This window comes from Planococcus citri, chromosome 1 (genome assembly GCF_950023065.1).
Source record: "Planococcus citri chromosome 1, ihPlaCitr1.1, whole genome shotgun sequence".
Classification (NCBI taxonomy): Eukaryota; Metazoa; Arthropoda; class Insecta; order Hemiptera; family Pseudococcidae; genus Planococcus; species Planococcus citri.
In genome coordinates, this window is record NC_088677.1 from 4,792,319 (window position 1) to 4,817,810 (window position 25,492).

At 34.6% G+C, this 25,492-nt stretch overlaps 1 protein-coding gene across 3 annotated transcripts in view; it reads right to left on the minus strand.

The window, feature by feature from the left end:
- LOC135845551 (sodium-independent sulfate anion transporter-like) overlaps positions 1–25,492 on the minus strand; it is a 122,444-nt gene that overhangs the window by 75,196 nt on the left and 21,756 nt on the right. The window contains exon 1 of one of the 3 annotated variants that reach the window (XM_065364179.1): positions 1,366–1,831. The exons of the other annotated variants lie outside the window; for them this stretch is intronic. The gene's annotated coding sequence lies outside the window, so the exon portion shown is untranslated. Of the gene's footprint in view, positions 1–1,365; positions 1,832–25,492 lie in introns of those variants that run through there. 3 annotated transcript variants of the gene reach the window in all.

Below are 25,492 nucleotides of genomic sequence, written 5' to 3' on the forward strand. Positions count from 1 at the left end.
TTAGAAAAACAGAGACTAGAAATTTTGGCAAAAGGATGGACTTTTTGACAATTTCTGGCAAATTCTGGCAAAAAAAAACAACATTTTCCCATTTTGCTAAAAGGTTAAATTTTTTGTCAATTTTTGAAAAAAACGAAAGAATTTTTTAATTTGAGAATATTGTCAAAAAAGTGATACTTTTGGCCATTTTTGGAAAAAAGCGAAACATTGGGGTAATTTTTGGAAAAAATTGTGAAATTTTACTGCAATTTTATTAAAAAATGAATATTTTTGTAATTTTTTTCAGAAATCAGCAATTTGACAATTTTAGCAAAAAGTAGAACTTTTTATAAACGATTGGCGAAAAAATCATACGTCTACTTATCCGCACTTTTTATCAAAAAAGCGAAGCTCTTTCCATTTTATAGTCAAGAAACCAAAATTTTTGGAAATTTCTGCAAAAATTTTAGCGAAAAAGAGACAATTTTTAGCATTTCTTAAGCGAAAAAAAAGACTTTTTGGATACACTCGTTAATTAATATTTTTTTCTTCAAGATGTTTGAAAAAATTGGGGGCATTTGTACTGGGGACCTTCACTCACGTGCCAAATTCTGTACCATTTGATCAGAAAATTCCCAAACTAAAGATGGTGATGGTGATGATTGCGATGATCGGCTCTAAAATTACTTTCCAGTACTTACTACAAAATAAAAGGCAGCAAAAAATTGCAGAAAATTCACTCAGTCCAATTAACTTATCTCTCCCAGCAATAAAATTTCATCTGTAGCATAATTTTCCCATCTTCTTTCCCCAACACCCCATGCAACTCACTCGAAATGATTTCAATCTCTCTTAAAATTCTTCAAATCTCATCACTCTAGGGGGTCACATTTCAGCAGTCACTCCGGTGAAAAAAAAAAACAATAATCGAAAGTCGTGAGAAAATTTTGAATCTGCATGTTTTTTCCGCAGGCCAAATTCGTTACTTGACAACCTTGGATATTCGAATGATTACGTAATAGCCGAAATATATTTGAAAAAAAAATGATTAGCTAGAGAATAAATGTAGCCTAAAGCTCGATGCACGTAATTTAATCCGATAGTACGATGACTCTGACTGTGAAAGTCGATCAAAATAATCAAAATTGTCAATTTTATCAATTTTATGACAAGTTTCGAGCTTTTATCTAGGTCGATGATAATTGATAATTTCACTCACTGAGAAAAAAAACAATAAAAAATATTTGATAAGGTTCATCGCATAAATAATTCGAGCAAAATATCTCGTAAAATAAACATCACTACTGCAAAAAACACACCAGATTCGAATTTCAACGAAATATTGTACCAAAAAATTGAGAAAAAAAACAATACAAAAATACTCACGTAATATTTTCAAAAAAATAAACCACTCGTAAAAAAGTTCTCAAAAAAATTTTAAAAAATTAAAAAAATTCACCACAACTCTATTCGAGACTTTCGCGAACAAAACCCCAGCACGATATTCGATGGCGAATTCAAAAATCACACTAACACGACGACCACTGTAGAAGATCGAATTCGACTAATCGAGTATCAAACACTGCACCGGTTCGCTGATCGTTGCGGATACAGATCGACGACACTTCGATACTGTTTCCAAATGCACGAAGACTTGGACTCCGACAACGGGCAATACCACCAAACTACCACAGATCCCCACCTTCTACAAGTTCAAAACTTTATCAGATACTCGTATGTTTACGTACTTGTATGTACGAGTAGGTAGTATTTGTACACGCCACTTGCCACTCGATGCCGGTTACTTACGAGTATTAACTACGATTCGCACGCACGACCATCTGACGAAAAAGCCAGCACCGTACTCGACGCGATCTTGATTCCGATCCGATTAATATGATATTTTTCTCTTCCGCCATCCGCCATCCTGCCGCTCGCGACCTCAACGACACGCTGATTTAACGTGATTTTACAAAAAAAAAAAAAAAAAAATACACGCATATACTTACTTAATAGTGAATCAAAATCGATCAATTTTTTGCTCAATCATCAACCAGACATCGACGACGATGCATTGCTCATTATCATTGCACCGTGAACTTGCAAGCTTTAGGAAAATTTCGGGGTTACACTGTCTCGAGTCTTCGTCTATTTCGCACTGAAAAGGGCTTTGCTCCGATCCCAGTGGGGAAAAAAATTCCATCTCGAGATGATTTATCGTCTTATGTGCAGTTTGAATAATGGAATAGGTATTCTTCAACTCGTGCAGATTTCAGTGCTTGTGTTCGCGCGTACATCTCGTTAGCGAAAAACAAAACAAAACGATAAACGATACAAAAGAAATTCGCGACGCTTTGCAAAGAAATCATTGTCTCGGCTGAATAATTAATTTGTAAATATCGCCTTTCGATCTTTATTTCGTCAACAAATCGACACCTATTGATTCGGTATTCGTCGGCGATTTTCCTCGGCTGGTGTTTGACCCACCAGCTTATGCTATTTTCCCAGCCTTCGTTTATCGTATTTCTTGATGTTTAGATTAGTGATACGATTTTTGCCATTGTTGCTGACAGCGTTGTTCCTTTGTAGGAATATAATTACATGTTGGTAGACCGTTTAAAATATTTTTAAAATGATGATAAGTACAGTGCGAAGTAAGAGCAATTTCAAGATCGAATCGGAAAAAAAGCTACAGAAACGAATCTTGGCTCGCTGGGAAGATTACAAGAAGCGAATCTCAGACAATAATTTTGACAAACGAGGCCCATTTGAACATTTTTTACAATTTCAAAAATGCAACTTGATTAAAAATTTGGAAAAAAATATTTTCAAGCTCACAAGGGCGCGAAGTCTTTCAGAGAAAATTTCTCCAACTTGTTCTGGTTTTCTAGGCTTTTCAAATACGTACCAACTAGACACAAAATAGTGGGTCATCAATAACAAATTTTCACAAACAATAAGACGTAAAAAAAATTTCGAATTTTTCGGTGAATGCTTATAGTCCGGCATATGACAATAGGAGTAATTGCACCCCCCCCCACCGATCCTCTGAGACACATTTTTTCTTGAAGGGGACACCCTAAGGAACATTTTAAAGCAAACTTGCCCAAAAAAAAGTTGCCTTACTTACAAAATGGCGGCCATTTTGATTGACAGGCCAGTCGAAATTGCAGATTTTGCGTTTCAACATAGGACTTGCACGATATTTCTCAAACTTTACAAAGGTAGATCGGAAGATCATGGAAAAATTTATCACCTGTCAAAATTTCAAGTGAAGAAGTGCGTTTTTCGATTTTTGGTGAATTTTTGAAAATCGAATTTTGGCTAAAAATGAGGGGAAAAAATCAAAATTTTACCAAATTCAGGGGGATTTCAAGTCGTTTTGGAGCCTCCGGCGACTTTTTGAAAATTCCTGGAGCCTTCATCAGGTTTTTGAAATATTAAATTTTCACAAAATTTCATCAAATGGAGATGTTAAGCTGAAATTTTCTCTACACTCCAATTTTAACAACCTCTGAGGACGACTTCAGGTGGGTTCAAATCGTTTTGGAGCCTCCAGCGACTGTTTGAAAATTACCTACTGGAGCCTCCAGTAGATTTTTGAAACCTCAAATTCTCGCAACATTTTACCAAATGAAGTTGGCAAGCTAAAATTTACTTCGCAAACTAATTTCAATACGATATGAAGTCGACTACATGGTGATTTCAAATAGTTTTAAAGCTTCCAGCTACTTCTTAAAAATTTCAAATTTTCCAAAAAAACACCATTGGTGAAATTTTTAGGAAATTCAAAGTTTCAAAAATCTACTGGAGGTTCCAGTAATTTTCAAAAAATCGACGGATGCTCCAAACGACTTGAAATCCCCCTGCAGTTGACTTCGTAGCGTATTGAAATCAGTTTGTAGAATAAATTTCAGCTTTCCTACTCCATTTTGGTGACATTTTGTGGGAATTTCGAGTTTCAAAAATCTGCTGGAGGCTCCAGAACTGCTAAAAACGATTTGAAACAGTTTCCAATCGATTTAACATGTCGAAAATAGGGTGTACCTCGAATTTCAGCTTTCTTGGTCAATTTGGTGAAATTTTGATTTTTTCTCTCATTTTTGACCTAAATTTGATTTTTAAAAATTCACCAAAAATCGAAAAACGCACTTAAAAATGTGGGAAAAAATCAAAATTTCACCAAATTGGCTAAGAAAGCTGAAATTTGGGATACACCCTATTTTCGACATATCAAATCGATTGGAAACGGTTTTAACCCGTTTTGAGCAGCTCTGGAGCCTCCAACAGATTTTTGAAACTCGGAATTCCCACAAAATTCCATCAAATTGGAATTGAAGAGCTCTATTCCAAAGTGGGTCAAGTCATTTTTTAAAAAAAAAAACACGTTTTACGGAGATCTTTACTTCAAAAGTGAGTTGAGTCATAGATTTTTCAAAGTGATTTTTTCTACAAGCAATTGTTCAATGTCCAAAGAAAGGAAAGGTGCACCGACCTTTCGAAACAGAACAAATTTTAGCAACAAAAATTTTAAACGCATTTTTTGGTGAAAAAAATAATAGAGCTCTTCATGAAAAGCTGAAATTTACTCTAAAAACTAATTTCAATACGCTACGAAGTTGACTGCTGGTGAATTTCAAGTCGTTTTGGAGTCTCCAGCGTCTTTTTGAAAGGTTGTATAGCATTTTTTTGGAAAATTGAAATTTCCCAAAAGTAGCTGGAAGCTTCAAAACCATTTGAAACCACCATGTAGTCTGCGAAGTAAATTTTAGCTTGCATACTCCATTTGATAAATTAATGTTGAGGAAATTTCAAGTTTCAAAAATCTACTGGAGGCTCCAGTAATTTTCAAAAAAGTCGCCGGAGGCTCTAAAATGATTTGAACCCACCTGAAGTCGTCTTCAGAAGGTGTTAAAATTTGAGTGTAGAGTAAATTTCAGCTTTCCGTCTCAGTTTGATGAAATTTTCTGAAAATTTAAAGTTTCAAAAATCTGCTGGAGGCTCGTAATTTTCAAAAAAGTCGCTGGAGGCCCAAAAATGACTTGAACCCACCAGAAGTCGTCTTCAGAGGGCGATAAAATTAGAGTGTAGAGTAAATTTCAGCTTTCCATCTCAGTTTGATGACATTTTGTGAAAATTTAAAATTTCAAACATCTGCTGGAGGCTTCAGAAATTTTCAAAAAGTCGCTGGAGTCTCCAAAACGACTTGAAATTCACCTGCAGTATTTCGTAGGGTATTGAAATTAGTTTTTAGAATAAATTTCAGCTTTTCAACTCCAATTTGATGAAATTTTGTGGGAATTTCGAGTTTCAAAAATCTGCTGGAGGTTCCAGTAATTTTCAAAAAAGTCGCCGGAGGCTCTAAAATGATTTGAACCCACCTGAAGTCGTCTTCAGAGGGTGTTAAAATTGGTGTGTACAGTAAATTGCAGCTTTCCATCTCCATTTGATCAAATTTTGTGAAAATTTCAAGTTTCAAAAATCTACTGGAGGCTCCAGTAAGTTTCAAAAAAGTCGCTGGAGGCTATAAAATGACTTGAACCCACCTGAAGTCGTCTTCAGAAGGTGTTAAAATTGGAGTGTAGAGTAAATTGCAGCTTTCCATCTCCATTTGATCAAATTTTGTGAAAATTTCAAGTTTTAAAAATCTACTGGAGGCTCCAGTAAGTTTCAAAAAAGTCGCTGGAGTCTCCAAAACGACTTGAAATTCACCTGCAGTACTTCGTAGCGTATTGAAATTAGTTTTTAGAATAAATTTCAGCTTTTCAACTCCAATTTGATGGAATTTTGTGGGAATTTCGAGTTTCAAAAATCTGCTGGAGGCTCCAGAACTGCTGAAAACGGGTTAAAACCGTTTTCAATCGATTTGACATGTCGAAAATAGGGTATATCACAAAGTTCAGCTTTCTTAGTCAATTTGGTAAAATTTTGATTTTTCCCCTCATTTTTAGCCTAAATTGGATTTTCAAAAATTCACCAAAAATCGAAAAACGCACTTTTGCACTTGAAATTTTGACAGGTGATAAATATTTGCATGATCTTTCGATCTACCTTTGTAAAGTTAGGAAAATTTCGTGCAAGTCCTATGTTGAAACGCAAAATCTGCAATTTCGACTGGCCTGTCAGTCAAAATGGCCGCCATTATGTAAGTAAGGCCAACTTTTTTTGGGCAAGTTTGCTTTAAAATGTCCCTTAGGGTGTCCCCTTCAAGAAAAAAGTTGTCCCAGAGGATCGGCGGGGGGGTGTAATTATTCCTGTTGTCATATGCCGGACTATTAACCTTCCTTCTTTGGATAGGACTTCACAATTTGGCATTTTTTTTTTCAAAATTTGGAAAAAATTTTTGAAATATGAAAATTTGTAAAACATTTGGAAATAATTTTTTTACACGTCAACCTATTCCTTCGTGGTGTTCACTCTTCAAAAAAAATAATTTTCTTTGACGTTCTATGCAATAATTGCAGAAAAATTTGACATAATTCAGTGACATTTCCAAAAAACATTGTGAAATGCTAAAAACTATATAAAAACACTCGAAAGCATTTCCATCATTTCAAATTACCAAAAACTGATGAAATTCTAAGAAATTTCCGTAAAATTGGCATTAACGGACCTACTTCAAAATCTATTAAAGTACCTGCAGTCGACTCAATTTATGTTGAAATAGCTTTCCAACTTTATTGGGTAAAATTTTGTGCATGAATATTTCAACTCACAAAAATCTGCTGGAGGCTCCAGAACTGCTCAAAACGGTTTGATACCGTTTCCGATCAATCCTTAAGGTGGTCGAAAATGGGCACGAGCTGAATTTCATCATTCTGTGGCAATTTGATGAAATTCTGATTTTTTTTCCATTTTTGACCCATGGTGTTCAAAAATTTGCCAAATTTTGAATAGTGATGTATTCTTGCATGTTTTCTCAATATTTAGTTTTGTTTGGTTCAAAAATTTTTCTGCAATTTGAGGTGCCTCCTTTTGCCAGCATAATCATTGCCAGGTGTTCGTAAATTTCAAATTAAATCATCGTTAGATCTCGTGCACGAAAAATTTATGAAATTTTTTTTTAAAAACCAAAAATAGAACAGGTAAAATTGCGGTAATAAATTTAATAACCAGTACGATGCTATTTAGCAGCTTTATCTCAATCTATGCGGGGTTTCCCTGCTGAAAAAAAATGAATAAAAAAACGTTTCTCATTCAGATTAATCACCAGACTAAGAATTTTTCTCACAATTATCGGATTTATTTTCACGACTGTTGCGGCTTTCGTATATGAAAACTAGAGGTACCAAGACTAACGTATTATTACGAGCATTACGAGTACCTAGGTAAGTAACCAGCGAGAAAAACCTGTATACCGACGCTGCCTTCATTTTTCCCCTCTTGCTCCAATAAAAATAAAAATGACCAGAGATCGGATGAAAAACGTTCAACCGGGCAGAAATTCAACACCGGTCACGATTTTCCAGCCGTGTACCCGATACGATCTTTTCTTGTATTCTTAGCTTTTGCCTTTGTCTATTCGCGATCATTCTCCGGTGCACCTGCGCGATGCAAATCAGCTCCACTGAACTCTATACTCTTACACTGGAACGCTTACGCTGCATATGGTCCAATGTTAAACTACCCGGTCGAGCAAGTTAGAAAGAGATAGCTATATGAATAGAAGTTGTTATCCTTGTCTAGCGCGTTGCGTATTCATTTCATTCATACAGTAGCGTGATTTTTTTTGTTTTTTTTTTTAAATTTTTGCAACTTTTTGCTGATTTTTTTTATTTTATACAATTATTAATATTTCAAGATGAAATTGAGACATCGGCGATCCTAGGAATTCAGAAAATTGCTTTTAAAAAATGAATTATTTACAAAAGTGAACAAGGTATTTCAAGTTGAAATTATGTTTCGTAACAGAACTTTAAGACTTTTTTATAATGACTCTAACTTTTCACGTTTTTTTTTCACGGTAAAAATTGATTTCATATATTACAACGGAGACATTTATAGACATTTATGTAATGGTAAAAAAAATTTCAAAGTGCTTATGCAGCTGTGTAGGGAAGGTACTTGGACAAGTGACTAAAAAAGGAAAACAGGTACACGATTGAAAATTTTTGAAGAATAAAAATAAAATATATCCGTATTATCCGTTATCTTATCACAGATAGATAAATGAAGGAGTTGAAAAATCTGAGTTCATTTTTTCCCCTCAAAACTTGATTTAAATTACTAAATTAGGTTCAACCTCAACCTATTTGATAAATGAATTGGAAAATGAACAACTTCTGGAGTTCTGGATTTAAAATTTTCGATTTCATTCAATTTTAAAAATGTATTTGTGCATTCTTTGTCTTGTGCAGCTCTTGAATGAGTTTGAGTTTGAGGCTTCATTGAGTGATAAATTCTTCAAAAATTTTCAATCATGTACCTGTTTTCCTTTTTTAGTCACTTTTTCATGTATCTAGCCTACACAACTGACAACACAGCTGCATAATAGGTAATTTCGTTTATTTATTATAATGTAGTACATAAATATATATAGAATATTGCTGGAAAATTTAAATTATTCAATATTCACTTAAATATTTTTCTAATTTGAATTAAGTATTTCAATTTCCAGATCATGAGTTTTTAAATTTTATTGAATAAGTACTGCTACAAATTATAATATTTCAACTTGAAGTATCTGGTACACTTTTGTAAATAATTCATTTTTTAAAAGCAATTTTCTCAATTCCTACGATCGCCGATGTCTTAAAAGTGATCTTGAACATCAATACTCGTATAAAATAAAAAAATTCTACAAAAAATTGCAAAAATTAAAACAAAAAACAAAAAAAAAATCACGCTACTGTACGGATGAAATGAATACGCAATACTTACCAACGCGCTAGACAAGGACAAGAACGTCTTAACATATATCTATCTCTTTCTAACGCGCTCGATCGGGTCACGTGGTATCGTAAGCGTTCCAGTGTAAGAGTATAGAGTTCAGTGATCAGCTCTGGCGGATTTTTTTTCGCCGATTCTGTGACGTAACATGTTAAACCTTAACATTGTGCACTTTAGAGAGGTATCAAGGTTGAATGATTATGCGCTCTGTGGTTAACATTAACACTCTATACCTACTCGTAATATCAACGCACGATTAAATTCAACAGCTCGGCATGCGTCATTCGTCATTCCCATCTACTTACAAGCAAAAACCAAAACGAATCGCCATGTTGGATACTGCATAATTTTTTGTACTCGTATACGTTTTGTTCTAATTCTATAAGCATGGCGAAGATGAGCGAAACAGTGCCAACTACAAATTCGCCAATTTGCTTCGTGCAAAAGTAAAAGATGCGCTGGGCGTTGTAGAGTTGCAGAGCTCGTGGCTGTAGCATGGCGGAGCAGCGCAGCGTGTAACACTTTCGCATATACTGGATAGGTGGTTGGCTAAATAAGACAATCTGGTCGCGTAATATTTATGTAAATATCAGTTGCGTAAATTTTAATTACCACTGTCAGAAGCTTTGACGCAGGTATATTGTAGGTAGAGAGAGGTACCTACTGTATTTTGTATATGGGCGAAAATAACAAAGTCTTCGACACATGTTGAGAATTATTGTTTGGCGGGTGTTAACTTAGGTAGACTTACCGACTGTTGAATCGCTCGATCGTTATACCGCTGATCGACAAGTTCGTGCAAAAAATTGGGTTAAAGGGTACCGACCAGGATTGAAGCAACGAGGAATTATGCTTATGTATACCGATAATACAGCCAGGCATTAACTCCCCGACGTATGTAGATGCTGCATGTATTACCACATTTCACTTGCCAAATAATCGATCACGCGAATTGATTTATATCCTTTTACACGTATACGAGTATGTTCTCATATTCGTGGTTCATCGTACTTTTGGCTTCGATATGAGATTACCTTCTTTTATTCGATGTAATTTTTGGAGTATAAACAGCACGAAATTTGGTTTTATGATCGAGGACCCCCAAAAGGGATTTTTTAAGGAAGGGAGTTATTCCCCAAATCTCATGGCAGGGGCATGCATAGGGATTTCAAAGGGGAGGGGGTTCGGTTCAATATTTTTCAAAATGTCGTTATCCAGATCCAGTCTTTTCTTTGAGTCATTTTCGTATAATTCAACCCAGCTGGGTTTTAAAATATCGTAACTTTTAAGATCTGAAGGAGATGAGTGCCTAAAATTTAAAATTTTCCATCTTAGAATTTTCTCTTTTTTTTCAAAAATTCTTCAAAAAATTCAGATTTTTGGGCATACATCACTTGACTTTCTTTGAACGAGATTTTCATGAGTTGACGATTATCGAATTTTACGAGTCAAGTTTGAGTACGTATTATAATTTATAGTTCAGTGGCAAAATGTATTTTTTTGGCGATAAACCGCAAATTATGATAAAGCTTTGAAATTCGGTTTGATGAACAAGGACACCAAAAGGAAATTTTTAAGCCCGGGAGGCAATCGCCAAGTCCCATAGGAGGGGAATGGGGGTGATGTGGGGGGAGGGTGCAACCCCCCATTTTTCCAAATGGGTCTAACGGGGCAATATTGGTGTCAATTCCACATGATTGAACCCCGCTGAGTTCGAAAATACCATTACTTTCAAAATCGGAGGAAGAGGCATGCCTCAAATTTGAGATTTTCTGAGTGAAGTTTTTACATTTTTCTCAAAAATACCCCAAAATTACAGTTTTTTAACCCTAGACGACACGCTGACCTTCCATCGACATTTTTATGGTCATTTTCGGATTCTACAGGTCAATTACAATGCGAATCGACCATTAATACTTTCGCATACCCCTACCCTGGGTGTACAGAGGTGTCTAAAGGGGTTAAAAATTGACGTTTTTTCAGCATTTTCTTGCAAAAATCGGGGTTTTTGAACTGTGCACCGAATACAATTAGCCGGAGAAGGTTCTAATGTCGATTTTCGGATACTAAAAAGCAAACGCCGTCGAATAAAACTCGGAGGCACTTTTAACATCCCTCCTGGGAGGTAGTAGAGGGGGTCAAATTTGACCCTTATCTTACTTATGTTGAATCAATTTTAGAAATGTAATCAACGTAAGTGTACATTTTCTTACTACCGAGATAGTGAAGTTTGTATCAATGTTTTTTGTATCGTCGAACCAAAATTTGCAAAAACATTTCGATCTTGGGGGGGGGGGGGTGAGACCATATGGGGGAGTAGGTCTGAAATGTTTTCTCTGCAAAATGAGCGATCAAACTTTTTGAATAGCGATCCCGGTAATACCGCCTTGGTAATACCTCTACCTCTGCCCTCAGCTCCCTCCGAAAGTTACTCCAATCAGTGTTTTTGAGATGAATTTTCAGAATTATTTCTAAAATAATGGTGAGAATCTTCAAAGAAAAAGATCACACCATGTTTTGTCGTTAACTTTTTTGGACGGAGAACCATTGTGCTTTGGATTCTAAAAATTTGTGTTCAGCAATCTTGAAAACATACTATTCGATATACTAGTATTACACGATTTTCAGCGACTTTTCAAAATTTTATCCTCTTTAGGACGTAAATGGGTTTTGAAGAACTGTAAACAGAAAATAAGTTCATATTCGTATTCAGCGACCTCGAAAACATACCATTCGATATATCACTCGACTTTTCATGATTTTTCGAAATTTGGACCTTTTTTTGGGGAACATAGAGACATTAGGGGGTGGGACCCAAAAAGTAAGTTCATATTCGTACTCAGCGACCTCGAAAACATACCATTCGATACATCACTCGACTTTTTGACGATTTTTTGAAATTTTAGCCCCTTTGTTGGGGCACAGAAGGACATTGGGGGGTGGGACACAAAAAATAAGTTCATATTCGTACTCAGCGACCTCGGAAACATACCATTCGATATATCAATCGACTTTTCACGATTTTTCAAAATTTTAACCCCCTTTTTGGGGCACAGAGGGGCTTTGAGGAACTGGACCCGAAAAATAAGTTGGTATTCGTATTCAGCGACCTTGAAAGTATACTATTCGATATATCGCATGTCCAGATTCGTTTTTCAAATATATGATTCAGTTGTGTGTTACTTGAAAAATCAAGCACACCCCACCAACCCCCGGGGAGGATTGAAGACCAATCAATGATGGTGTAATTAATAGTTGAGTGAGTAGACTTTGTAAACAAATTTTGAGCGAAAACGAATGATATAAAGTGGTAACTTTGATCAATTTATTGAACTGACCTTTTTTGAAACACCTTCTCTTTCCACTCCTTTTTTCAAACACCCCTTTTGAGATATGGGTATCGAGCGTAGTATCAAATTGTCGAGAATTTGAAGGGGAACATTTTTTGCCATGGTATTTTTTATCGTAAACCTAATATTTTCGTAGTAAATCGCAAAAAACGTGAATCGGAACCGGTTTTAGCCCCCTAAAAAAGTTAGCTCCAGGGGTAGAAGGCGCGGTTTTTTTTTTGGTATGTAGTTCAGGGGTTCATCTGAACACATTCCCGAAGAAAACATTAATGTGCCTATTTTTCTTTTTTGCCCTCGCTTTTTAGTGTGCGTAGCACACTATTGGTTTCGCTTTGAGAAATTGAAATTTCAATTACAATGAATGTTCTCTTAAGCTATCCAGCCGTTTTTTGTACCTATTGGACACCATTTGAGAATCATTAAGGCGGAGGGAATAGATTAATTTTCATTCAATTCGGATGGGTAATTGCTGAGTAATTGCAATTTTAGTTCATTATTTTAATGCATTAAATCCTAAAAAAGGGAAAAGGGGACTTGTAGAACACCTGCCGCTCATTGTACCCTGCTATACCCCCAGTCTATTCCATCACCAGCTGTGTTTCATTGTACCCTGTTACACCCCCGGTCTGTTAGCTGTAAATTCCAAGTGGGAGTGGTTTGGTGGGGCGTTTACCAAACAAATATATTATTTTAATGCCCTAACCCTAGTAGCGAATTTGTGGCTGAGTGGATAGGGCATGTAGGTAGGAATAGGAAATTTAGGGACCCAGGTTCGAATCCCCGTGAGGTAAGTAGGTAGGTGACAGATTTTTCGTAGGAAAATTGGATAGGTAAATGCTTCGGAGTTACCTATGTAGTAGGTACATGATAATGGGGTGAAAATAATGCTGAAATTGAGTTATGAATTATGATATATTTGCTAACTAAAAATTCATTTCATTAATTTTTTGTCTACCTATAGCCATAAGTATAGTAAGAATTACCTTGACATGAATAATTTTTAACTTTTTACTTATAATTTAAAAATTACTTCAAAATGAGTAATTAAACTAATTTTTGTACAATTGAAACGTATGTAATTTTTATTATCATGATTTAGTAAAAATTATTAAAACAAAATGATTTTTACTATTGGTACCTATAGCAAAATTTATTAAAATGATAATTTTTACTATATGATTACAGTAAAAATTATTGAATGGGATCTGGTACTTAATTGTGCTAAATACCAGTATTTAGTTAATTTTTTTTGTAAAAATTACCCATATTTTTTTTGTGTAATTTAGAGGCAATGCAAATTCTTAACATATTTTATAAGATTTAATTCTTAATTTAGAATAAAAAGCAAGTTCTGAAAATTGGTTTGAAAATTTATAAATTTGAAGACAATAGAAATTCTAAAAAAAATAGTATGAAAATTTGTATTTAGAGACGCTGAGAATTCCAAAAATTGATTAAAAGTTCTGTAAGTTGCAGATAATGTGAACTTGAAAATTATATGAAATAAGTATTGTAATATTTATGAAGAAGATGAGAATTCTGAAAAATTGGAGGCAATGTGAATTCCAAAAATTGAGTAAACGTTTTACAATTTGTGGACAATATGAACTTGAAAATTGAATTTGAAATTTTTTAATTTAAAGGCAATAAAAATTCTGAAAAATTATTCAAAATTTGACTATTTAGAGGCAATGTGAATTCTAAAAATTGATTGCAAATTTCCTAACTCAGCAGCAATGCAAAATTCTGAAAATTTATTGAAAACTTTATGAAATGTACTGTAGCGATGGGGAATTCGGGAAGTTGATTTGAAATTTTGTAAATTTTAAAACAATGCAAACTATGAAAAACAACTAGAAATTTCTTAATTTAGAAGCAATACAAGCTTATAAATTATTCTGAAATACCTATTGTAATTTGGAAAATATGAAAACACTGAAAAACAATAATTATTATTTTGAAGCAGTGAGAGTTTCAAAAATTCTCATTACTGTGACATGGTTGATTCACTTATGCACTACCTAGATGTAATAACGGTTATAGCTGTAGAAAAGGCAGCTAGCTACGCACACTTTGCAGCTAAGCAAGCTGTCTAGTTTACGTTATTTTCCTGCTCTAAAATAAGCACACTTTCAAGAAAACCCTTCCTTACGTCTTCCAAATGATGTTGGTTCCTTGAAAAAAATGAAAAATTGATATCCGTACTTTTTTGAAAATATTTCAAAAAACCCTCCTTTGGCCCTCCGAATGATGTTGATCCCCTTATATGAAGCCCCCAAAGGCGATGTCTGCAGGTGAAAATTATATGAAAATTGATATTTCATTTTCATTATAGCAATTGGCAATTACTGAAATAAATTTCTTGGTCCCCCGAGCAGTAATCTTGGCTAGTTCAACTCATCTAGTTACAATAAAACTTGAAAAATCAAGATAATTTATCACCAGGACCGTCGAGAGGGGGAGAGGAAAGAAAAAAGAGGGTCTGTGATGAAGAAAACCCTGTTTTTTTATCCTCAAAACACAAATTTTTGAAAGCTTTTGCCCTCGCTTCGTTCGAGTTTTAAATTTTTTTTTTCAAAATTGAAATTTCTAAAAAAAATTACCTATTCAACTTCAAAGTTTTAAAGTGAAAAAATAAACTTTTCGCGTGAAATGTATCATTTTTATGGCTTTCGAAATACAAATTTTCGAGAGCTTTCGCCCTCACTTGGGCCTGTTCTCTTTTGAAATTCAGATCATGAAAAAATTCCGAATTCTAAAATTTTAAATGCAAAAAAAATGAACTCTCTGCATGAAAAACATCGTTTTTAGATCTCTCGAAATCAAATTTTCAAAAACTTTCGTACTATTGCTTCCCTCGGGCTAATCTGTTTCTTGTTTTAAAATAAGAAATTCACATCCGAGCTCCAAAAACTCCCAAGACAAAAAATAAGTTTTTATAAGTTGTATGAATATGTGTTATCAATTGGTAAAATTGGTATTTTTTCCTCATATTAGTCGACAAATTGCCAGTCGAAGCCCCTTCCCCCTCTTCTCTCACAACTTATATTTGCCCTGGGCTTGCATTATAAAATTAATCTTTCAACAAATTGAATTATTTTTATAGAAGCTCAGGGAGGGACAAGGTTCCATTTTTTCATCGTGTGATTGCAGGGGGGGGGGGAGCAAATTGAAAACATTAAATAATTTTTTTTCTGATGAGAATGGACCAAATCCAAGGATTAAAATTAAAAAATGAGAAAAAAAAACGCAAAATTTTCATTTTTACATTTTTTGAGGAAAGGGACAAGTTTCACTTTTTCATCCTGTAGAGGACTCTAAAATATTCAACAATATTTTCAATGAAAATGGATCAAATCTGAAGATTGGAAAGTGAAAAAACATAAAAATGTTACATTTTTGGATTTCTGGTATATTTGGGAACGGGGGGGGGGGATTTATGACGTGACTTAATTTTACTAACATGGTTGAAGAAATTTTTCTCACAAAACTCGACAACTTTAGACCATTGGTAAATATTTTTTTCAAAAATAGGTATAAATAAGAGTTCTCCCCTCTTCCGCAAATTAGCCATGGGTGCAGATAGGAGGCTAAAATTGGTCATTTTTCACCAAGGGGGTTGAAAATTTCATGGGTGATTTTCGTGATGGTTCTAAAATTTATAGAATTTATTTTGAAAAACCCCAATTGCAAAAAAATGTTTGTAGGCAGGTATGGTTTGCAACCCAAAAGACTTATTTTGTGACGTTCATGCTCAATAATTTCCAAGTATCTTGCCAATAAAATACCTATTAATCCGAGTGTAAATAGGTTGATTTGAAATACTAGATTTGCGGAAAAGACTGCCTACCAATACGTTTGGGTATTTACTCTTATAGGGGTACAGGGGAAAAGTAGAGATGTATATCAAGGTCGTTTTGCAAGTATGTGTAGGTACTAGGTAAGATATGTAATATTTTATATGTCACATGTACTGTGTCTAGGATGGAAACACCATTTTATAATATTTATATCCATTGGCCATGCATTACCCAGTATTCTTGTTTTGGGAATTCCACTCGAAGAATTTTTATTGATAAGACAATAATAATTAGTAAAACGTGTGTCGTGTACCTGTCGCTGAAAGTACGAGTAATTGAAAATATTTGGTTTCAATAATTGACAATTCAGGTTATTTATGTACCTATGTACTAATGAAAATTACAGCTGTAATGCATTGTTTTACTTTTATTATTATTTTTTTGTTGGTACCATAAGATTTGGTATTTGAAGTTGGGCTATTTTATCCTATTAATACCTACACAATATGTTTTCCTGCTCACCCTGATGACTAGCCAAATGTCGTCACTTAATAGAGCGGGAAAATAACGTAAAAAAGCAGCGGCAAAAAGGAAAAAATTGGCACATCAATTTTTTCTTCGGGAATGTGTTCGGATGGACCCTCTGAACCACCAAAAAAAAGCCGACTCTCCTATCCCTGGAGGAAAATTTTTTAGGGGGCTGAAACCGGTTCCGATTCACGTTTTTTGCGTTTTACTCCGTAAATATTAGGTTTTTGAGAAAAACTACCATGACGAAAAATGTTCCCCTTTCAATTCTCGACAATTTGATGCTACGCTCGATATCCATTGCTCAAGGGGGGTGTCCAAAAAAAGGGGTGGAAAGAGTAGGTGTTTCAAAAAAGGTCAGTCCAATAAATTAATCAAAATTACCACTTAAAATCATTCGTTTTGGCTCAAATTTTTTTTACAAAGTCTACTCACCCAACTACTAATCAAACTATCGTTGGTTTGTCTTCAACCCTCCTCGGGGGTTCGTGAGGGTTGCTTGATTTTTCAAGTAACACACTACTGAATCATATATTTGAAAAACAAATCTGGACGTGCGATATATCGAATAGTATGTTTTCGAGGTCGCTGAATACGAATATGAACTCATTTTTTGCATACAACCCCTCAAAGCCCCTCTGTGCCCCAAAATGGGGGTCAAAATTTTGAAAAATCGTGAAAAGTCGAGTGATATATCGAATGGTACGTTTTCGAGGTCGCCGAGTGCGAATATGAACTTATTTTTAGGGTCCCACCCCCCAATGTCCCTCTGTGCCCCAAAATGAGGGTGAAAATTTTGAAAAATCGTGAAAAGTCGAGTGATATATCGAATTGCATGTTTTAAAAGTCGCTGAGCACGAATATGACCTTATTTTTTGGGCCCAACCCCGCACAGCTCCCAACTGCCCCCAAAAAATACCAAAATTTTGAAAAAATGTGAAAAGTCGAGTGACATATTGAATGGTATGTTTTCGAAATCGCTGAGTACGAATATGAACTTATTTTTTGCCTACAGCCCCGCAAAGCCCCTCTGTGCCTCAAAATTAAGGTCAAAATTTTGATAACTCGTGAAAAGTCGACTGATATATCGAATGGCATGTTTTTTTTTAAAAAACACGAACTACGAACTACTAATTTTCGATGTTTTCTTACATAAAAAAAAAATGATTTCATTTTGTTTTCGATTGGTAGCCAATACAGTAGACTCCCGATTATCCGACCTAATCGGGGGTGTAAGGTGGGTCGGATATCAAAAAAGTCGGATAATCCAAAATTGATGTTTTAAGCGTAAAAATGAAGTGCATAAGCTTGTGACGACAAGCTTTCATTCAGAAAATCAAGTTTTGGCTCAAAACAGGAACAAAGAATCGAAAAAATATCTAATAAACAAAAATAACGTACTTTTGTACATAAGACAATGAAATACTGACTCAAATTATAATTTTTTGAGATAAGTTGGATCGATTTCAAGGAAAATAACACTGTTAGAATACAAAATGCTGAATCCTGCATCATTATTTACACTCCAAAATCAAAAATTAGATGTTTTTTGGATTATCCGACCTTGGTGGGTCGGATAATGCGAAAAGTGAGTCGGATAACCTGAAAGTCGGATAATTGGGAGTCTACTGTAAAAAATGAAATCGAAAACTTTACAGGAAAACAATCGAAATGAAAACACTGAGATAGACAAGAAGATTGACATTTTACCTACTAAAGACATTGAGGATAATTTTGTGGCGTTAGTATAAGACGTTCGAATAGTAAAATGAGTGAAATAATAAAAATGAGTCTGTAGTCGTATTCAGCGATCTTGAAAACATACTATTCGACGTATTACACGTTTTTTGGTGACGTTTCGAAATTTTATCCTATTTGGGGGGCGTTTTGGTGACTTTTCGAAATTTTATCCTATTTAGTGGGCGTAAGGGGATTTTGAGGGATCGTAAGTAGAGCAGGAAAAAAGTGATTTCGAAAACATACCATTCAATATGTCACTCGACTTTTCACATTTTTTCAAAATTTTGGTATTTTTTGGGAGCAGTTGGGAGCTGTGCGGGGTTGGGCCCAAAAAATAAGGTCATATTCGTGCTCAGCGACTTTTAAAACATGCAATTCGATATATTACTCGACTTTTCACGATTTTTCAAAATTTTCACCCTCATTTTGGGGCACAGAGGGACATTGGGGGGTGGGACCCTAAAAATAAGTTCATATTCGCACTCGGCGACCTCGAAAACGTACCATTCGATATATCACTCGACTTTTCACGATTTTTCAAAATTTTGACCCCCATTTTGGGGCACAGAGGGGCTTTGAGGGGTTGTATGCAAAAAATGAGTTCATATTCGTATTCAGCGACCTCGAAAACATACTATTCGATATATCGCACGTCCAGATTTGTTTTTCAAATATATGATTCAGTAGTGTGTTACTTGAAAAATCAAGCAACCCTCACGAACCCCCGAGGAGGGTTGAAGACAAACCAACGATAGTTTGATTAGTAGTTGGGTGAGTAGACTTTGTAAAAAAAATTTGAGCCAAAACGAATGATTTTAAGTGGTAATTTTGATTAATTTATTGGACTGACCTTTTTTGAAACACCTACTCTTTTCACCCCTTTTTTTGGACACCCCCCTTGAGCAATGGATATCGAGCGTAGCATCAAATTGTCGAGAATTGAAAGGGGAACATTTTTCTTCATGGTAGTTTTTCTCAAAAACCTAATATTTACGGAGTAAAACGCAAAAAACGTGAATCGGAACCGGTTTCAGCCCCCTAAAAAATTTTCCTCCAGGGATAGGAGAGTCGGCTTTTTTTTGGTGGTTCAGAGGGTCCATCCGAACACATTCCCGAAGAAAAAATTGATGTGCCAATTTTTTCCTTTTTAAAACCGCTATTTGCCCGCTCTATAATAGGTGTGAATGCAACGATGTACCTAATTTATACAGGTACGATTTTTATTAGGTAGTTCATTTTGCGGTTTTATCGTCGAAGTAGGAGCGGAAGTAATGCTTTTTTTTCGCCGAATGAACTGGAAATAGAATCAGGAAATTAATCGGGTACTGTTTCCTTGATCTCTTGTGATGCGAACTGGTAAACTAGTCTACGATAGGTGGTGGGCATAAGTAGCAAAAAAATAACATTCGTGATTTTTTTGCTCGTTATAAAATATCTACATGTGTATCTATGAAATATCTACCTATCTGCCTACGTATTTTGTGTTGATGAGAATCTACTTCGTTGGAATCGTAAAAACGTGATTTTAACATTTTTCCAAAGAGTAAAATCTCGGAATTTGGCCGAAAAAAGCACAATTTTGAAAGTTACTGGAAAAATCACTTGAAAAATTTATCGGGCACTTGCTAATGTGTTTCAAATGTGAATTTTTCAATTTGTTTGAAAAAATATGCATAAACGTCTTTTTTTAGGGGTGCCTGAAGTAGGGGGGAGGGGGGCTCCAAAAAAGTGTTCAAAATTACGAATATAGAGGGAGCTTAGTCAAACTTTTTCACCTAGATAATTGATTATAATATACCTCAAAACGTTACTTTTGGCGCAAATCGCGTGTTTCTAGCTTTACAGGGGTTCCCAAAATATTGAAATTACAAAAAATTGGAAAATCGGATTTTTGAGTACTAGCGCAAAATTTTATTGAGCTCAAATTTGGTAGGATGGAGGTCTCTCGGATACTAATAAACTGTAGAAAGCTTTTTAGCGATGTTCAAAATGGTGGTTCCAAAATTTTCAAAAAATAACCCCCCCCCCCCATTTCTGCCCTTGAGGGTCGAAAACAAAAAAATGACCTCGCATAACGTTCATCAGGTTCAGATATATCACGTTGAAAAAGTTTTTGAAAATAATACTCAGTGGTTCCTAAAACCATTTTTTATTCGCAACTTCGGGAACCCCTGGAGCCCAAAAAACTGTCAAAATTCCAAGTGCTAAAGTGCGTTTTTCGATTTTTGGTGAATTTTTGAAAATCTAATTTAGGCCAAAAATGAGGGAAAAAATCAAAGTTGGAATTCCTTCAAAACCTTCATTCAAAATCTGTTAGTTCGAGTCTGTTTGATTTTCTTTTTCGAAGCCGACATTTTTTTAAAAAAAAAACATTGATCAAATTCTAAAATTTTGAAACCAAAAAAATCAACCTTCTAACATTTTCCAAACTTGAACTTTCTCAAAAAAATCATCATTCAAATTCTAAAATTCTGAAACTGAAAAAATCAAACTCCTAACATATAAAACATCGGTTTTCACCCATCGAAATATAAATTTTAGAAATTTATTTCTCTTTTACATAATGAAAAATTCTATGTTTGAGGCTTCTAAAAATTGAACAGGAAAAACTAAAATGTTTTATAAAGTCATGATAGATTTTCAACCAAAATTTGATTACTTACCTATTAAAAATTGACCAAAAATCAAAAAATTCATTTTTCTACAAATTTTTTCTTGGAGGGGGTAGGGAGGTTTGTCAAAATTTTACGTATCAATTTTCATTTTTCCTTTTTTTTTTGGGGGGGGGCCTTCAAAAACATTTGTTTGAATGAGAAGCTGTCAAAAAAATACCATCACCATTTCGATTTTTCATTAGCAGCACATTTTGCAAACATTTCACAATTTTTTTGTAGTGGTAGGAGGGGGAGTGAAAATATAAATTTTACACACCAATTTTTCGTTTTTTTTAAGTCTTCGAAACTTGATAATGTCAAGAAGTAGGATATAAACCAAAATGAAAAGTTTTGAGTAGGTATCAACTTTTTCCTTTGACATTTAGGTAGGTATAAGTACACAACTCGTACCCTTTCATCCAAAGCTTTCTCTTTCCACTTGATTTGGTAATTGACTACGTATGCTTTTCTTGACGTAAATTTTCACACATGAGATGATTCAAGAGTTGAAATTACTCATTATGTCAACTTGTTGAAACAAAATTATTCTAATTTTGTATTTTGAGCAAATATATCTCACTTTTATACGTGATATTTTCACGATCTTTATTTACACATACCTACTTACGTAATTGTTTAAGATTTTTGTCATATTAAAAAAAAAAAATTACGACACATTTTTCGAAATTTCAGAGTAGAAAAAAGCACCAAACTTGAGCTCACCAATTATCAATAATTGGTGAGCTCACACAACGGAAGTTCAAAATTAATTCTCTCCACCGTAGGTATCGCACCACCATAGATCAACAATCGACCAAAAAAAAAAAAAAATCTCCAACGCTTCTAGGTCATTCACACAGATACCAATCGTTCGCTGCGCTATTTCGATGATTCAGCTAAGTTTTTCACATATCGTCGAAATGAAAGAAGAAAAAAAAAAATCCAAGTCGTCTTCGATCGTTTTCCAATTTGTATTTTACGATATTAAAGTTAACCTTTGGTATTGACCTCGGTGTATTTAACAAACGTTTATCGCGACTGTGAGTTATTAACAATGAAGGCGGATATAGATGAAACTGCTTTCAATTATAAATCTCAAAAGGGGGTCCGAATTTCTTATTTAGCATTTCGTCTTTTCTGCAGGTAGGTACACCAAACACCATACTAGATACTATAATATTATAGATACACCTGATCTATTATTTTTTTAACAGTATAAGCGTATGTGTTGAGCTTATATGCAGGTCTGGTAGGTATTGACCTGCCATATTTTTTATGCACAAGTACGTAAATGATTCTCTATCTATCTACTCGTATTTAACAACGTGATGTGAATGTGACGTGCTGCTGCCGCGTCGTAAAGAAATTCTAGTCGGATTGCTGAGTTCTGTTCGTCTTCAGCTGCATAAGCTGCATAGGAATAGAGCTCAAGTTTGTGGTATTTAGCGTGAAGGTAGCCTGGATTAATGAATGGTTTTGCGTAATTAGATGCACTACGATCAACGTAGTAGGTATATATTGAACTTGTGTACGCAGCCATAAGCATCTGCTTGCTGACGTTCTCATATTTATATACGCGATCCGCTTTATACCAGTCGAAAAGCCTATATTAATTAAAAACTTAATTTATTGTACTCGAGGTTAAGAAAAAAAATTCTTCTTCAGGCTAAGAGCGTAAAATTGGCTATGCACTTTTCAATTCTATGTAAACAATAAACATTGTAGCCATGAGTAGGTATAGAGTTGGCTTGGGATGGGGAGGCGAGTGAGCTTTTAACTACTCAAAAAATAGCTACTCTCCACTATTAATAAAACAAAACTATGTTGAACTCTTATCTGAATACAAAAAATTCAATCTCTGCTTCACGGATGGATCAAAAATACCAACACTTCATTCAGGTTATGCCATGCCTACTCTATTAATGATAAAATTTCAAATTTTAAGATCCATAACTGCTCTTCAATCTACACTGCCGAACTCACAGCTATTTTCCACTACCTCAGTGATATACTCAGTTACTTACTTATGAATCAGAAAATAAGGCCTCCCTAATTCAGAGTGATTCCTTGAGCTCACGAACTGCAATCCAAAATCTATTTTCTGATCACCTCCTAATTCAAAATATTCATAATACACTCTATTTGACTTACAAAACTCAAACTACTCTATCCAGTTTATGTTTGTCTTTGTACCCAGCCATATTGGAATCACAGGAAATGAAATTGTAGATATAAATGCCAAATCCGCCACTACTTCTTCTTCTCTCACACTTATCACCGCTGACAACCTCAAATCTATCTTCACCCACAGCACACTTAAGAAATGGCAAAACTTTTGGTCTCTCCAAACATTGAACAAGCTCTTTCAACACAAAAAAAACAACTCAACCTTGGAAAAATCTACCCCAACTAAATAAACTAGAAGAAATCATTGTAACTAGATTGAGAATTGGCCACCCACAATTACCTCTATGAAAGGAACGCAAAACCCACATGCCAGTTATGCCTGTCAGAACTACTATCTGTGCAACACTTACTATTTCACTGTCCTCCTTACTCACCACAGACTATCCCTACAAACAGATGAAAGATCCCTATTCATACCAGATGACCCTTCTGAAATTAAAAAATTCGTAGATCCAATAAAAAAAACTGAACCTTACCAACTTGATATAAAATCTTACACGATGGGTGTAATAATCATGTAATTACAAACACCCCAAAAAAAAATCTTCAAATGCATGATTTTCTTGGATATGGTATCTAACAGCATTTTTTTTTTGTTGAAAAAAATCACTACGTTTCTTCAACTACATTTTTATAAAACTCTTCACTCGACACCCCCCCCCCTCCCTCCCAACACACACACAAAAAATTGACAAAATCTGTACACATACTGTACGAAGTATTGCTTAAAATTTATTAGGTTCATATTTTTAATGTGTCTGGTGATTTCTATTTTTAATTTCTGTAACTTGATAATTTACACAGTTTTTTTTTCATCCCATCGCTCATTTCTGCAATCGAATATGAGCAAAACTGTTTTTTTCAAATTTCCTCTTTTGCGATTAGAATTTTTTTTTGTTAATTTTTTTTCGGTTTTGTAACCGAGGTATGCCTTGTGACAAAATCACCAGATTCATAATTTGCGTACCCGGGAACCTTGTCCACCTCCAAAGGGTTAAATAATGTCCTATATGTAATAGCAAAAAACCCTACCATTTTTGCTTAAAAATTAAAAAAACACAATTTCGCCCTTTACACTCTTTACAAGTTATCCCATTTTCAGTAGTTCTGACAAAGGCCGCTAGATGTCACGATGTCAGTTACTTTGATTTTCCTTGCCCATTGTGTATAATAAAATTTACTATTTTGAAGTTAATTTTACTTTTGAAGAGGTGAATTTTACCACAGGAGTCGGCATAAGTCAGTATTCATATTCGAAAACTGATGCGTTCTTTTTAACACCCTGTTCTGTGTAATGAGTAGATAGAAGGTCTTGTAGGTAGTGCGTTGCATTCCTGGAAGTCCCACCAACACTTTGGTAATAATAGTTTCGGTCCACGCTATGTCACTACAGAAAAAAAAGTTATTTTTATTTTTAAAAATTTTCGTTTATGCAAATCGGAATACTGACTTATGCGGACCCCTGTATTTTGGAATAGTTTATTTGACCATTAGAAATGTTTACTATTTTTAATGGGATAATATGCTACTTTTGATTAGTAATTTGAAGAAATTACCATCAAATGTTTAATTTTACTACAGTTATAATTATTCCAACTTCAACTGTGGTGATTTGTACTATTCCTTTTTCTCCGTGTCCGACAATTTTTGAAAAATGCAGAGCTTTGCAACTGTAGCGCTGAAAATGCAGTTTAGCCCAGGCGGAGAAGAATAAAAAAGTGTACACTTTCGCAAATTATTTACTTATTGATATCATCAGCATTTTTCTCTTCAAAATGTAAAAAAATTGCTTTTTTGGGTTTGAAAAAAAAAAAAAAGACAATAGCGAAAAAAGTGGCATTACATTGAGTATCTTTCGATGCTCAGGAATAATTGCCACGATATTTGAGAAGAAATAGGTATGGTTTCAAGAAAAGAATTAATCCTAAAATAAAGGCAGTTCGCAATTTCCAATTTTAAACCTCTCAGTAGAACCCTAAAAAAGGTCTTGGATTTTGATGACAATGACTTAGGTCGACGCAGAATCTCAAATACGATCTTCTGGAGTCGTGTCATTTTTCCCAAATCAGGTTGGGTAAAGGTTAGAGCGAGAAAATCACGATTTTCTATAAAAAAAAAAGTTCTATCTTCTTGATAACTTATAAATAATGTATCTCCTCTGCAAGATCACTTCCCAAGCTAAAAATTTTTCTGCGTGGCTTTCAACTTGAAATGAAGATATTGGTAGTAATAGGACAGGTCAAAGACACCATGACAATTCATTAAAATATACTCCAAATCATTACTAAAATCAAAATTCTAAAATTTTCATAAATTTCTAAGCAGAATCCTTCATTTATCCACCAAAAAGCACCAATATTCATAG